Here is a 13,902-nt window from a genome sequence, read left to right as displayed (position 1 = left end):
CGGCATTGGAGCTGCTTCTGATCTAAAGCGTCCACTTAAGACACAATGCTGGGGCTCTATATTCCAGGATCCTTAGGTTCTTTTATCTGTTTTGTATAGATCAACAATCTTCAATGGCTATGTGGGTGTGTCACTTTCTCGGCGTCGGTTAAAAACAGATATTACCGTTTTTCTTTTATATTCTTTCCATCTTGGCAATTTTTTATTTATTTTATTGCTATAGCAATTATATGGACTCTCCAGGCGCTTTTGTGACCGTCCCCGTAATGTTCCGTATAGAGTCTAAGGACAACACAAGTCGGCGCGCGTCGTGCGCTATATGTGCGAGTGAAAGCACGCCAGGGAAGCCGACGGTGGGAGATCGCTGTTCCAAACGCGCGTTCAGTTTACGGCCAGTTTCGACTCACGCGATTGGCCTAGGACGCACCGAGGGGCGCGACCTGGCGCACGCGAGGGAGGAAAGCGGAGAGCAAACGCGCTATCTTCCGTAGCGCGAAAAGCGGGGGGGCGGGGGGGAACGGAAGGGATGCAGGGGGGACGGGCGGCGTTGTGCTCCGGCAGCAACTGCGAATTTCGCAACCGCACGCAAGGAAACTGACGATCGCGGCTCAATCTTTCGCGCCAAATATGGAAGAAAGCGGAAAGCGGAAGCAAGCGCAGGAGGGAGGGCGGCGGCTTCGATCCCACCAACAAGTGCATACTTTGCACGGCTGCGCGCGCTGGTGCGCCGTGCCTTACACCGTGCTTGTTAATTCACTTGGCGAATATTTACAAGTTTATACGGCCGATAAACCTACTATCCTTACTTCGAATAGCTGTCTGATAATTTGCTATCGCACTCGATGCTTCGCCTTTGAGGCGAAGCTGCGACTTTTTAAAACCGCTATCAACAAAACACATGTACATTATAATATCAACTTCAAGAGTGCGTGCAGCCACTGCACCGATTTGGAGACGCTCGACCACTTGCTACTTCGCTGCCCTGCCTTCGATGTGGAGCGCACGGACTTGTGTACAGTCTATCGGCGACTGGGACTGACTTACGATACGGCGACCGCGCTGCTATTCCCTGCAGCCCACTCGTCCATCGTGAAGCACGCTCTTTCGGCACTGCTAGACTACTGCAATGCGACGCACTTGAGAGCGCGGCTCTGAGCCCAGCACTCACATTTTTTCCCCCCTTGCCACGTTCGACCTGTCTTTCTCTCCTTCATCTTTTTCTTCCCATTCCCCCTTCCCCGTGCAGTGCTGTTGAGGTGTCCTCCTGTGAGAGACAGTTACGGCGCTGCACTCATCTCTTCCGTTTCCTTTCCTAAAATCACTTCACACACACACAGTACGTCTAAGCTAGCATTTAGGCTTCCATAGGAAGAAGTCTAAGGCAGGCACTCGTGAAGGCGCAGTGTTTTAAGGCTGTTGAGCATATTTAGTCAAAATGTGCATCCAATCGTAAATTTTGGGCATTTGTAAAGTTTAAGCACTTGTGCTCAGAATTACTCTTAGCTCAATGCAGACAATATCCGAAAACTTTGTATCTTCGTGCTTTGACAAAACTTGAGAGATAGATTTTTTTTTGAAACTGCGTATTTATTTATGATTCTAAGTAGAGCAGGCAGACACATCCTAGAGAGATTAGACATAGGTTACCACACACAGCACGGTGTCAAGGTGGACATCCCGAGAGAGACGAAGGAAAGATTGGTAATACCTCCCATACCAAAGAACATGCACACAGAACACAATAAGGATAGAAGAGAGAACAGAGCGAAGCAAACACAGAAGAAATTCGGCAGCGACAAGGACGCAGTGTTCGTGGACGCGGCTCGATACAGTCGCAGACGGGGGTTTACGGCAGCCGTAATCGATAGGGAGAAACGGTGCAAGACGTGCGCGACGATACGCACCACAAGTAACGAGATAGCTGAAGAAGTAGCCATAGCGCTCGCAGTAGCTCAGACTAACGCAACCGTGATAGTCAGCGACTCTCAGACGGCAATAAGAAACTTTGCCAACGGCCGAATCTCCCCGGAGGCACTACGCATTCTTCTTGCAGGAGGCCAAAATTACAAAAGCAAGATATACATCACCTGGACACCCGCTCATATCCTTGCGGAGCACGGCAACAACGAGGCGGCACACGACGCGGCTCGAGGGCTTACGGACCGAGCCGCAGTCGCAAGTGACGCCCCGACGCCCTCCGGACGTGACGGTGCGGTAAATGAGTGGGATTGGGAGGACAGAATGACAACATATAATGACATTACGAAACATTATAGGTTACAGAGGCGCACATTCCCGCGACCTCACGCAAAATTGACAAAAAAGCAGTCTGTCGCATGGCGGCAAAGACAAACTAGGACGTATCCGAATCCTGCGCTCTCGCAGATCATATATCCGGATGTATATCCTACGGACAAATGCAAAACATGTGAATCCAGAGCCACTTTGGAGCATATATTATGGGAATGCCGAGGGATAAATAAGAATAAAGAAAACGCGGCCTCTAGCAGCAGCCTTCGCACGCGCTGGGAAGCCGCGCTGCTCAGCCCCGCCCTCGAGGATCAACTATGGGCCGTCCAGCGGGCCGCGGGTGCCGCCAGGACCCACAAACTCCTGGCCGTCGCCTAGGCGGGGCCTTTGGCCCTCCCCACCAATTCCCAGGGAACACAATAAAGTTCTTTCCTCCTCCTCTAAGTAGCAACTTCAAACTATTTGCACGGCGCTCTCAAGATCTGCATGATCCGATGGGATAATTACACGAAAAAGAATACAATGACCATCAAACAGCCTAGCGTTCCCACATATATTAACACCGTCACAAATTGCACTACCATTGGTCCGCTACTTCAGAGTTGGATTGACTAGGTTCTACCCGTACGATGTCTCTACATATACCACACCGATTCCAGACTAAGTAGCCAAATCCACATACCATCGTTGAAAACAACGTCCAAGGTGATCCTAGCTCACACGATTTCCGCAGCTATTACTTTTGAAAGAACAGCGGCATTGTTGGCCGTTATAATAATAATAATAATAATAATAATAATAATAATAATAATAATAATAATAATAATAATAATAATAATAATATCCTTTATTTCATGAAAATATTACACATTAAAAAAACTGGTCAGCCCAAGCCATGAAGGCTTGCCGGGCTGTACCCAGCAGTCAGCGACAAGTACTAAATAAACAATAAAAAATAAAGTAAGATTAGCAAGCTATAAACTGAAGCAATTTACAAAAACAAAAGGAAACTACAACGCAAAAGGAGGCTACAACACAAAAGCAAAGTACCACAAACAAAACGTGAGCTACGAGCAAACGCAAGCTACACAAGATATAAAGTGAAACAAACAAGGATACACGCCAATCTACACTAAACGAAACTAATCTAAACTACAGCACGGGCTCTAATGACAACCAAACAGAAGAATGATTGGTTTTGAGGTACAGTTTGAGTGTCTGTTTAGATGAGATAGAGTACAGTTCAGTGGGTAAAGAATTAAAAACGTTAGGAACATGATATTTTCTGGTATAACGACCAAAACGGGTATAACACCGCGGGGTAGTGAACGTATTATGGTGTCTCAGTGGTCTGACAGGAATCAACGGAAAAAGAAAATCACTGTTCCAAAACTGTTTTATCCCCACAGTTCGAAAAAATAATGCTTCAAATAAGGGTAACTGCAAAAAGGAAAATAGATTATTATTAGAGAGAATGGTCTCATTGTATGCAACATTTCGAAGAACGGATTTCAGGATAGAATTCAATTTTGCGCGCCATGTAAATGAACAGTGATAAAATAAGTTAATTCCGTATCTAAGATTGGTGTACACAAGTGCGTGAACAATGATTTTCCGGACAGAAAACTGGAACAGGTATCTAGAGTTATACAGAAGACAGGATACTGTACGTAGCTTTTTGTTAATACCTGTTAGATGAATGTTCCATGTCATATCAGAATCAAACATGATGCCTAAATATTTTATATTAGTTGCGAACTCTAAGGGTATGCATTTGCAGTTTATATAATTAGAGTCGTGAACAAAAAATGGCACAGGACGATCAATTTTTTTTTTATGGGGTTATGAAAGCAAACTAGTTTAGTCTTTTGTCTATTAATTCCAATTCCGTTACTTGTACACCGATCCATTACAGATGTGGCATCTGCTTGAAGGTTATAAACGCATGTATTAAATGATGCATGAGTTGGCAGAAGGACAGTGTCGTCGGCGTACTGGAATATGCGGCATTTTGATCCAAATTGAGGCATATCATTGGGGTACAGGTTAAATAAAAGTGGAGATAAAACACACCCTTGGGGAAAACCCGACTTTAACATTATTTTTGTTAAAGCGATTAATAAAGCGATTACTAAAGTAACTAGACAATAACTTTATAAATGGGCCCCTAAAGCCAATTCTTTCTAGCTTATCAAGAAGTAATGTGTGAATAACGGAATCGAAAGCCTTACTTGCATCTACAAAAAGAGTACATACGAATTCGTTATTATCGAAAGCTGAATAGATAGTGTCCGTAAATTCTTCTAGTAGGGAAATAGTGCTTTTTCCCTGGATGAAACCAAACTGTGCTTTTGGCAGAACATTATTTTTATTCAGGAAATTGGTCATCGTTACGGGCAGGTGTTCTTAAATTATTTCACTAATTGCAGGCAAAATGGAAATCGGTCTGTAGTTCTCTACTTTGCTATGAGAACCACTCTTTTAGAGCGGCTTAACCACAACCACTTTTATATCGTCAGGAGTAACGCAATGATCCATATACCGATTAATAATGATGAGAAGGACGTATTCAAGCACAGAAAAAGTACGTGCTTTTATTCTTCCTTTCATTTCAAAGTCGCTGTATATATGCATTTGTTTATGGACTATGGACCCTATAACGTAAAACTATTCCAATATGTTTCTATTCCAATCTCCTGACGTCAAATTTGCGTAGCCACCAACGCAAGCACCGGGCGGTCACCCGCAGGGTTGTCTGAACAGACCAATCAAACGCTCTCCTCGTTAATAGGAGGTCACTTTCGTTTGCTTCAAAAACAAATAACATTGCCTACACCGAGCGGCTTGTCGTATCTAATTGGCTGACAAGAGGCGAGGAGAACGCTCAAGTGGAGAGGGATCGGATGGGGCCGAGCCACTGCACTGAAAGTCGATAACCGGATGAAGAGGGTGGTGCCGGCGTCTACGATTGGTTGGCTTCCCCTTATTTATCTTGCGGTGGCTGGTCGAAAATCGGGGCGGCATGCAACGGAAGCTCAAGAATTACGCTAAAACGGACCCTCAGCAAAGAAGAGTTGGCAGAATGACGGGGTAAACGTGCCGAAAGTGCTCGAAACGTTACACGGCCACGCAAGAAGCTTTATTATATTCAAATACACCCGTGCTCTCCGGCAGGTGCGAGTAGCCAGCGTCTGAGTGATCGGCGGCAGCCATCTTCTATTCCTTTCGGAACGGGGCAGCCTGCGGCTATTCCGAAGAAAATTCAGTTTTGTTCGGCATATTAATGCATCTTTATCGCGTACACGTCACTTTGACGCGGTGAGTTCTTGCGGTTTTGTGACGTCGCGTGACAGGCAAGTGAAGTGGGTGCAGCCCGAAAACTTTTTGCCAATAGCCGAGGGCTAATGGCGAAAAGGGGTCGAATCAGAAATAACTGTTTTTCTTTTTTCGGTCAAATAACGCATAATCAGCGTGTACACATCATATCAGATGGGGAGGTATCGCGGTTTTCGTGACGTCGCGTGACAGACAGGTGAAGTGGGGTTGGTCGAAAAACGTTTTTGACCAATCGTGGACGGCTGATAGCAGAATTGGAATAGAAAAGTTTGGAATAGGTTTACGTTATAGCGCCCTATGATGTGTTGAATGTTCTGTTGTGACTATATGTTATAATGCATTTACACCTTTTTCTACGGAACGGTGGAACTTGTATATATTGTACAGTCGCGGACAGAATATTATGGACCATGAAATCTAAGAAAAAGCTGAATATCTCCGCAACCTCACAACGCAATCTGGTATTTGCATTTTGGACCTCGACTAGAATATGCTAACTACGTTGTCGTGGGCAGTTTTACTGGTTACTGCTACAGGCTGCTCGGGAATTGAACGTTTTCGGAGATCCCGTGGTCCATTTTATTCTGTCCGCGACTGTACGTACCATCTATTTCCTACATCATGGTGTTACTGTGAAAACGTTGCTTGACCAGTCGTAGTGCTCGTATACAAAGGTTATTCGATATGTAATCTTAAACCCTGTATGTTGTAAGCTAGACCCATTCAAGAGCTAAGGAGCAGCCGGCGCCATAAATTGTGTGTCAACATCTCCTTATATCATATCAATAAAAAAAAAAACATAAAAGAAGGTTCAGCCGAATTACATCACGGAACACTGCTCTTGGTGGCATCTTACTGAACCTGGCTGGTTCTTTGCTTCTAATGGCATCATTCTTCGAGCGGGACGTGTGCAGAGGGGAGAGGTCAAGGTGTCTGCCATCGCTCAAACCTCGCCACGAAAAGGTCTAACACACACAAAGAGCACAAATATTGGAGTGTCAACGATTCCGCATTAAGCGACCAAGGATTTGTGTTTGCCTACTTGTGTGTGCAGCTATCATTATCGCAATTCTCCCTCTGCTACCTTTTGTGGTCTTTTCCGAGAAATGAGTCGTCGCTCTCCTCTCGGACTCAACGGAAGAGCAACAGGAGGGTTGTTGCCGGCGCGTGATTGTTCCGGCGCCCACCCACACACGTCCAAAAAAGGAATAACAAGAATATACGTGGCTCCCACATCCTCGAATGGACATTGATTAAGGATATGTTCGTTTTTGTAACTTGCTGCTTTGAGCTCAGGGGGAAAAATGCTGGCACGTCTGATGGCTGGTAATTTCTCAATAGTTGCCTTCAAGGTGCGACCTTCGGGTAGTACTGCAGCCGGAGTGACGTGCAGGTATATGATATAAGCCCCAGCTTTTTTGTTTTCTTGTTGTTGTTTTTTCGCGCAAGCGTAACTGCCCAGGTCTTGAAATCGGTGGTGTCTGTTTGACGCCGCGAAGAAAGCGGACGAGGAAGGCCCGTGGTAGTGAAGAGAATCGCACGCCGGGGAAAGTGTACGAAGGAGCGCGCTAAGCGCACGGCAAAGTGACGCCACCAGAGGAATGTATAGGTAAAGTGGATGGAGAAACAAGGCGAATCGTCGCGGAGGAAGAAGGTAGGGGGAGGCGAACTGGGTTTACACCCTCTGGCAGTTGCTACAGGTTGTCTAGGCGATTCATGCGCACTGGGTTCGTCTCGTAGTAACACCGTGCTCGCACGCCGTATGGTGTGTGTGTGCGAGAGAAAGCGTTCGACGGTGAGCCAACGATTGCGGTTCAATCTTGTGTGCGCAAAGTCAGGAAGCGTGCCGTATTCAGTCGCGCGCGTGACAACATGGCTTCGGGAAGGGGGCGGGGAAGGGGGGGGGTTGTATTTTGATCGCGTGCAGTCCCGCGGGCTTTATCATGAAAGCGATCTGCTTTGGCGGCAGAGTCTAGGTGAGTCGACGGTTCGTAGCTTCGCGGGCGCTGTGTTTTCACAACTCCGCTTGCGTTGAAGCGATAGATAGCACAAAGGTTCCTTTGCTCGCTGCTGCTGCGGCGATTCCTCACGCCAGCGGTGCGACAGCGAGTGTCCGCGTGTTCATGTTTGTCTGTGCGCGCTTACAACATGCTGCGTAATTTAGATAGTAAGCGAATGTTTTCAATGGGGCGTTCTCTCCGGCGGCTGCCGCGTACGGCGCGGCCACGCGTGCCTTGTCTTGAGTACGATCTGCGATGCGGGCAGTGCAGGCATCTAGGCGCACCGAGGGCCGATAGCGTCGTCTGAGCTACAGCATCCATACGCTTGCGCGTCACCGAAGTGAGACGTCACTGTAACTTTTTTTCTCTTCAAGATCACCAAGAGCAGGACAGTGTACTTAAAGTTACTCGCCCCTTACACGCATAGTTTGACGTGCGGAGCGAAGGGTCACTATAGCTACCTGGAATAACGAAAACAGAATGAGTGATCGACCTCGCGTCTTTCTTCGAAAATGTACTGCTCAACTTGCAACATGATTAAACCGCAGCGGTGGTGAACTGGTCGAGTCTCCGCCTCGTATACAGCAGGTATAGTCAAATCGAATCCCACTGCAAGCGGGAACTCACTGGTGTTTTTAACGAGTAGAAATGTCCCCCAGCCCGAAGCTCGGTTGTTTGCACGGGTTTTCATCTGGAAAAGGGGCAATCTAGAGATGTGAAAAGGCCTCACGGCGCCCCTTCTGCTACCACAGCAATGACGAAATGGCCACCCACGCTTGTACATTACTTACAAGTGTGTTTCCGGCCTGCTGCTCCGCGAGTTAGGGAACTCCAGGCTCCGGAAGAACAACCCCCAGATGGTAAATTGCCGGAATAAAACCAGCAGCAATCCTTTTTAAAATCTCGATACGGCCCTCTTTAGAGTTTAGAACAGCTATAAATAACCGAACGCTAGGCCGGGGAACATCTTACACATTATAAATACCGGTAGTTTCCAGGGTATACTAGGATTCGAACCCCGGACCAGCCGCCTGCAAGGTGGATGCACGACCGCTAGGTCATGCACCGTTGCAGTGGCACGGGTGTAACAGCATATATAAAAATAAATCATGTACAATGTGTATCACCTGTGAGGCATGGCAGTGTGTATCCCGATAAATCACTACAGAAAAAATTTGCAAAAAAAGTTTGAACGAATCAATTTGAAGATTTCTGATAGAACAAAAGATACGTGCATAGGTGTTTACTTCATTGAACCTCGTCCGATTCCAATTCCAGGAAAGTTTCTGCCAAACAAATGCAATCAAAATCGTTGACTGATACAGGACATGAAATGTGGAAGAAAGAAAAATAAACGTCAATGTTTTCCTGAAGTCATGCCTATATTTATAAACGTAACGCAAACGCCTGATATGGAACGTTAAATACGAAAACAAGTTGGGCAGTGGCATTGTGTTGCGAACGGCGCGTTTATAACCAAAATATATATTGCAGTAGCAAATATGCAGACAGTCGAGGAACATTCATGCCATCCACCCCGCCACCGCCGTTGTGCTGTCTTACTATGGGCGGAGCACGAGCTGCCTTAGCGGTACGCGGAGTGCATCTAATTGGCGGCGAAGTATATGAAGCGAAGGCACCACGAACACTTCGATTACCCAGTCTGGTGGTGGAACTAAGGTAGCTTTTCGCTGCTGGGTTAAGCGTAGGGATCTTTAAAACAAGCACACAGCTTCCGAGGAGTTCAAGCTAAGCTGTAAAGTTTGCGATTGTAACTACTTCCCCCTAAGGGCAGCACTGCTACTGCCTTTCTTTTTTTTTCAGCAAAAGCGATACCTGTAAAGACTAATAAATATTCAGTACCTCGCATTGTCCCTCGTACAGATCCAGTGAAACATGCAAAAACTAAGATTCTCTGGGACAGTGTTATGATGTTGTATACGGTACTCTATGCCGTATGGTTTGTATTTCAGAGTTGACAAGTGAAATATCTTAGGGACACACTAATACATAAACTTCATATGCCTAGAACACGGAAATACTTCCCGGAGCAGCCAACAAAGAAAAAATACAAGACAAGACAAGACAAAAAGACAAGTCCACTTGACAAAACGTTGGCTCCTGCTTTGACCTTGTTCTTGCATTTCTCATCGTCTTGAATTTCCATCTCCCACATTCCCCGTGTGTCCCAACTAAAGCATAAGTTAGTCATAAAAATGTCATTTACCTCAGCATGGATTCGCACTTCCAATCCCCGGAGTAAGTGGTGCGCTATTAAGTATTCCCTGGCCACTTGACAAAGTTCAAAGAACGCAGGCATGCATTTCCCTTTTTTTTTCCTCTTCCAAGGTTCATGTTCTAGCGGCATTGTTTTCCTGCGTGCTTGGCAAAAAGTTTAGCGTTATTGCTTTTGGCCAGATTCAGTGTCGAGTAGGTGGGAGTAAGAGAAGAATGAAGAAAAACCAGAAGGTAGGAATTGCAACAAAAGAGAACCACTATGGAAGAAGAAGCGCGGGTGACGTAATACACATGGAGTCTCAAGTCAGACGACAAAAGAGGTAGTTTTATCCGAGTTCTTTCACTTCTAATAATTCAGACGCCTATAATGTCCTTTTTTATTTAGTTAAGTAACCAGTAATCCACAATAATGATGCAATGACTAAAGTAGAGCTCACGAAACGAAATCAGGTAGAACGGTCCGAGAAATATTGGCCTTCCTGGCGCAGTGCCGTTTCTGTCCGCTTTCTCATTCACTGGAGTGTCGTAGCTCGCGCCAGAACTAATGGGTGGCCAGAAGACATTGCAACCAAGGGAGAGTGCGCCAGTGGATGGTCGCCACACATAGTCGAGATTATGAGACGTAAGCACGGATACTGCGACTTGGAGAAGAACGCACCCAAGAGTGGTGTTGATCAAACCTGCAGTGGTTTCAGGCCGGCCTAAGCATCTGATACTTGAGCGAATGATACTAAAGGAAAAAAAAAACAAGCGTGGGTGCTGCTCAAAACTTCACGAACTAGATTGAAACCTCATGGACGGACAGTAATGAAAGAGCACCAAACTACAGCGAGGTGGAGAAGAGAGCCTCTATCGCAATTCCGGAGATTACTTGTGAGCGGACTCACGAAGGTTGTAGCTTTCTATGACATAATTCCAGAGGAAGGAAATAGTCCAGGAATTACGTTCAGAACTCTAGACGCCATGTAAATAAGATACTAGTCTCATTATCTACTGACTTAATCAACGCCAACAACATATCCCCATTCAAAGCAGGAGAAATGGCTTTCCCGCATTTTTTATTTCCAGTAGAATCTCGTTAACTTGAACTCCAAGAGGACCGGAAATTTGTTTGTATAAAAGGGAATTCTGACTAAGGAGAATCGGTTAAGTATAGCACCTGATAAATTGTAAGGTGCAGCATCAAAACCATCAATGTGTTTGCATTGAAATAGTGTTACCTTTCCTCCATCAGCACGCGAAAAGATAATCCAGAAGAAGCTTAGGTTTCGTATTAAGTCCAAGTGCAATATTATCGCGTCTTGCGCGCTGTTTGCTGTGAGTGCTAGGGAACACGTGCGTGAGCTGGCCGAGAAGGATGGTCGCTTGATGCGCGAGCTTGATGTGTGTCATCCTCCAGCGTGCCGAGTGTTTCAGATGTGATCGAGCGTGCTTTAAGATAGGAGTAAGGGGGAGGCACGTGGTATCCTGATAAAACGCGTGTTACAAGTTTAAACTGGTTGGAAAAGGAGGCCGTTAACCATTGTGCTTACTGTGTTTCTGTTTCAACCACACGTCCTTTTTTCGTCATACTTCCGGCATGCAACATTACGGTAGCCATAAACTCATCAAGCCTTTGCCTTAGGCTCGGGTTTGTCGAAAAAGTTGTCAAGAGAGCCACAGCTCTTCAATACAACTAACGAGACGCGAAGAAACCAGACCAGGAGCTATTCATTGTTCCAACTTCTTCTCGTTGCAGTGCCTGCCTGCCCCAAACCACCTAAAGCGAAGCAGTACTTGTAGTAACTGAGTTGAGGTTCACGCCCTTATCCAGGCAGTCGTTGAGTGATCGAAATCCTTGAGCGTGTGACGATGCGTCGAACACGACCCGGAGCTTGGTGGTCAGCGATTGCTCTCGTATAACTTTCCGATGTGGCATATAGTAGGTGGCCCGATCAATACGAACACTCTTAGGTACCACTTCAGCGTGTCCTAGCTCCAGGTATTGTCGAATGACTGTGTTGTATCGCTCCAATAATCCTTCATTCATTGATAGCCTCTTTTTCCAGTTTTTGTAGACGTGCGAGCACGGTATCACGGTTGCTTCCAAGTAGCTGTTTCTGATCTTCTTTCCAAGGCAGCGCCACGGTGCATCTGCCATTTTTCTTGCGAATTGTTCCTCGGAACCGTGCAATGGACTCAGGATAGGGAGGTTCACCAGAATCTGTGATGCCCATTGCTTCGGTCTGCCAGAACGACTGCAGAATATGCGAGGTTGTGTCATCGTCAGTAATCGTTTCCACTCGCAGAACGCACACCATAACGTTAGCGTCGCAGCCATGAAAGCCTTTTTGGCGATTCGGTCCTTGCAGTGTCCATCCGAATGCCGTGTTGATTGCGACCAGTCCTGGAATTTCTATGCTCCTTGCAACTTCTCCCGTCATAATTTCGCAAGGATGGTCAGCTCCAATCAACAAGTTGAGGCCGTTCTCAGTATCCGATTCAAGAAAATCCTTGTCGTCAGCAAGAAATTTGCCCTCACATCGCAGCTTCCGTGTGAAGTTATCAGCTGTTGGCGCAGCAATGTCATGACAGATAACGAACTATAATTGCTTGAATAATATGGATGTCGGAACAGTGCTGACTACGCAGTGGTACTTCAACAACCTTTCATATTTCAGCAGAACTTGGGGATGCGTTGCCAAACGTGTTGAATGAAATTCTGGTTTCTCCCAGTACCTGCAGTTGCAGTTTTACAGCCAGGTCTTCTGTGACAAATGATCTCTGACTGCCTCCATCCATAATCCCTCTGATGTATCTAAATCTGTTATTTTAAACGACAAAAGCACGAAAACACTGCAGGCACACTTCTCTGTCCATGTTTGTGCAAGCGTTTGTGGCACCTTTGTCGCAAAGCATTAATGATTGCGACGAGACTATCCCTGCCGTGCTACCTGAAGCCACCGCTGGTCTCGAAGTTCCCGCTGTAGAATCTTTCTTTCTGTAGCGTGTCTTCCGTGACAATCTGAGGACGTGAGTTTGACAAGGCAAGACCGTACCTGATGACCTCGTGACGTACACCTATAACAGCGGTTATCCTTAGCTAGCTTCTCTTTTTTGAAAACATGATATAGGTTGGTGTCGCAGGCGCGTGTACCATGCTTCTTAGATCGACAGAAGAAACACTCGCTCCAGCTGTATGATACACTGTGCAGTATGGAAGCGGTGCTGCTCCCTCGAATTCTCTCAGCACGGTCATTAACAGATCGTTGTGACGATGTGTTGCACTGGTCTCGGCTTTCTAACTCAACACGTGTGAACATGAGCACCTCTTTTCACTATGCTTCCGATGTTGCAGCTGCCAGTGCTGGCTCCGAGAGGTTCGTATCAGGCCCATGTTGACGTAAAGTCTGACTCCCCTTTACTCACCTATATGCAAGAAAGATCTCGTATGGCAATGCCTTCTGTAGAATATATATCAGCATTGCAGAGAAATTGAGAGTAAGTAAGTTTAGTGCAGTCAGACAGCACATATTTAATGGTGCGGCATCATACAGCTGCCTGAGGCCGCGTGCGTCGCTTCCGTACTTTGCATGGGGTAGATGGCGAAGCGCTGTCAGGTGGTGCTGCGCTATCCTTTGACGATCGCCAAAACGTTCTTTGAGAAGTTGGTAAAGCTTCAGCAGTTGGTAAACGACAATGGCCGCTGGCGCTTCCCCGGAAAGATAATGCCGTAAATAGAAAAACTTAGTCGTTGTCGATATGGCGTTGTTGAGATGAACAGTCTGCTTGAACTGCTCCCAGAAAGGTGCCCATTTGTGAATGTCGCCTTTAAATGTCGGCATATCAAGATTCGGTAGCGTTGGGCCAATTATGGGCATAGCGTCAGGAACTGTCGGGGTTGCATTCTGAGGAGCAGACTCCGCTGTACTGTCCACGCGTCCCAAAGCGTCGATCTTGCACCGAATCTCGGCAAGCATGCTGATAGCTTGATCATTATATTGTGCAGCAGTTATGTATTCTGCTTCGAGCTCATCGTCGGAAATGTGCTCTTCGAGTGCATCGTTAAGTTTCGAGAGCTCGTTGTTGCTAGCAGATA

At 46.4% G+C, this 13,902-nt stretch overlaps 1 protein-coding gene across 2 annotated transcripts in view; it reads right to left on the bottom strand.

Annotated features, from left to right (window-relative positions):
• Positions 1 to 13,902, bottom strand: part of LOC129385056 (uncharacterized) — a 298,581-nt gene that overhangs the window by 195,934 nt on the left and 88,745 nt on the right. The gene's annotated exons all lie outside the window — the stretch shown is intronic.

This window comes from Dermacentor andersoni, chromosome 5 (assembly GCF_023375885.2).
Source record: "Dermacentor andersoni chromosome 5, qqDerAnde1_hic_scaffold, whole genome shotgun sequence".
Lineage (NCBI taxonomy): Eukaryota > Metazoa > Arthropoda > Arachnida > Ixodida > Ixodidae > Dermacentor > Dermacentor andersoni.
Note: the sequence above shows the minus strand (reverse complement) of the source record. Positions and strands in the feature narration are given on the sequence as shown.